The 3,167-nt window shown below is 37.7% G+C and overlaps 1 non-coding gene across 1 annotated transcript; it reads right to left on the bottom strand.

Annotated features, from left to right (window-relative positions):
- Positions 1-230: 230 nt before the first annotated feature.
- On the bottom strand, positions 231-337 carry Gm24925. Its single transcript, XR_003952048.1, has one exon. It is a non-coding gene; the product is annotated as a U6 spliceosomal RNA (small nuclear RNA).
- Positions 338-3,167: the final 2,830 nt, after the last annotated feature.

A 3,167-nucleotide genomic window follows, 5' to 3' on the forward strand; every position in this document is an offset into this window, starting at 1 on the left:
GATTAACTAAAAACTGTCATAAACATCTAATGGCTGAGCATTCCAGTAATGGGGGCAACTTCTGTCTCCTGGATACTGTACCATTTCTTGTATGCTCTTCCTTCCCCGTGGAATGTCTGCTTACCTCTTTACTAATCAGCGGGACACATGTACTTCCTTCAGTAACATCCTGTCAGCAAACTGTAGCCCCTTGACAAATTACCATGGCTGACACATTTTTTTTTTAAGAAAAAAATATTGAACACTTCACAAATTTGCATGGCATCCTTGCTCAGGGGCCATACTAATCTTCTCTGTATCGTTCCAATTTTAGTATATATGCTGTTGAAGTGAGCACGGCTGACACATTTTTAAAATGTTCTATTGTGTCCAGGTGCACTAATAATTTTCTGATTATTTTTGTATGTCTTTAAAAATTTATCCCAGGTACGTTTTCTCCCTTGACTTTTATATTTGTTAGAATATTGTGGTGATTTGAATAAAAGTGGCCCCTATAGACTTATATATTTGCATGCTTAGTCCCAAGTTTATAATCTGTTGGGAAGGATGAGGAGGTATGTTCTTATTGGAATAGATGTGTCTTCGTTGGAAGAGATATGTCACTGGGACTGGGCTTTGGGGTTTCCAAAGCCCATGACAAGCTCAGTTTCTCTCTGCCTCATTATGACATCTCTTCACAGCAGTAGAACAGTGACTAAGACACATACATTAAGACAGACTGACATTTTCATGCATGTATATAACAAACTTTGCTCACGCTCCCTAATTACTCTATCTCTTTACATAACCAATCAAATGTAATTCCTTAGTGATTGAGATCACAGAAATTATTGCTTTTATAAACCTCTGCAGCCACTAGACTACATTCAGAACGCATCTCTCATGAAACCTGGAGCTCACTGGTTTAAATAGACTGACTGAGGAGTAAACCTCATGGTATTGTCCTGTCTCCATCTCTCTAGTAATTACAGGTGTGCTCCACAATACCAGGCTTCTATCCCTGTGCTGGTGATCTATCACAGTTCCCCATGATTGTGCAGCAAATACTATTAGTGATAGAGACATCTTCCTGGTCCCCTTTCTGACATCTTTACAGAGGAAAAAAATGTAACTTGATTTTAAATACCTTGTTTCCGTCACGTTTCTACTCGTGTGTAAAACAACTTAAGGGGAAATTTGTTGTGATTGGCACATGGCTCCAAAAGACCACACCAGGCCAAACAGTTCCACATGAGGTTTATTGAGAGAGAGAGGAAAGGGCAAGGTGGTGTCGGAAAGAGAAGGGGGGAAGAAAGAGAGATCAGAGGGACCTTCCTTTATATATGGATGGTGATGTAGCCATGGGTAAAGGTGGAAGGTGAGCCAAGTGGATTCTGGGAATATGGTGGCTGTTGCCTTGGCAACAGGTGTGTGGGTCATGCTGTTTTCTATGTGATGTCATAGGCATGTTTCAGAGGTCCTGATACCAATAAAATTAATTTTGGCTGAGATATTTTGGAGGGTTTGGTCTGTGCTCTGGTTCCACTGTGCGCCTTTGATAAGGCAGAGCATTAGGGAAGAAGCATGTAACGGAGTAGAGTTGCTTGACTCATGGTAGCCAGGAAGGAGGTGATGGGGAGGAGGATACAGGATACGCTGGGACCAAGAGTTACTGAGCACACATAAAAAGACGTATGGCAGCCAAAGTGGGATGGAGTAGTCATTTATCCCCTGGAGATGGCAAATAAATGGTGATCATATGTCTGCATTTAGATTTTTCACTTGCCAGATAAAGTCAAGTGTGACTGTTTTTCATTTGTGAAATGTTGGTGTTCCAAAAACTTGAAATAATTAAAATTTGATCACACTATGTTATTTTTAATTTAGTTTAGTTTTTTTTTAACTTGTTCACCTTACATCCTGTTCACTACCCCCTCCAAGTCACCTCCTCCCGCAATCCTTTCCCATACCCACACTATGTTATTTATATCCTCCTATGCAAATGTAGGCTTTGATTGTGACTGTGGTGAGACAGAATAGTAATATCAGAAGACAAGGCAAATCATTACGCGTAGTGCATTGTTTTTCCAGCAGACTGACCCTTTTCCTTGCCTTGGCTCATAGAAAGGATGGCCAAAGCAAGAAAATGGCTGTACTCTTATCACAGTTCAGAATGTGAAGTTGTTGAACAGGCTTCTGAAATCACCACACCTCTGGCAATCTAATGCTGGCTTTACCACCTCATTCACATTCTACCTACTCTATACATGATAGCTCAAAAGTCTGCAGAAGTACCCCAGAGTAAGGAAGCATAGTACGTGGTGTGTCTGACTTAGGCTGTCTTCATTTCTGATGAAACTTAAAACAAATGAGCCATCAAAGGAAAGTATATAGTGAAACATTGGATTATAAGGAACTGAACAATAGTTTTGGATAGAGTCCCTGACCATTCATATCAATCTTGTTGCAAATCTTGTTGAAGATATATTGGTAAATACCAGTCATTGTATTTCATTTGAGAAGCAGCATATCGATGGGATAATTTATTTGTAATATTTTATTCATATGACTATGCTCAACCTGGCACTTCCATTATAGACAGTGGTTATAGCATTAGTGGGGCCATAATAATTGACTAGCAGACAAAGTTTATAATACCAAGTCTAACCATAGGGCTGTTTTAAAGCAATTATTATTATGAAGTCAGGCCACTTTAGAGTATTTATTTTACAAACTACTGTATACTGAAATAGACCTGGGAAATAAGACTTCATTTTCAATGTGTTTTAAAAAGATTTCTAGCTTTGGGGCTTGAAAACACATTTCCACTTAAATGTAGAAGATTCATAACTCACCAGCAAAATAAAGCAATCAGAACCTACCAGCTTTAATACATAAATAACCTATATATTCTAAACATATACCTTAGGATAATTACTCTATTTGAATAGAAATTCAATGAATTCATATGAGAGGCAGGATTTATGCTGTGGATAGGATATTAAAAATGTTTTTATTGAAACTAATAAATAGCTTATTGGGTAATATGAATATTCAAGATAATGCCAAAGTTATAAAATAGAAGCCTAAAATATTCTCTTGTATATACAAAATAGACTTATTCTGCAAGAAGGAAAATAAAAGTCAATGAATATTTTCAGCAGAATATATGTATACATATTTATGTA

Source organism: Mus musculus, chromosome 16, assembly GCF_000001635.26.
Source record: "Mus musculus strain C57BL/6J chromosome 16, GRCm38.p6 C57BL/6J".
NCBI lineage: Eukaryota > Metazoa > Chordata > Mammalia > Rodentia > Muridae > Mus > Mus musculus.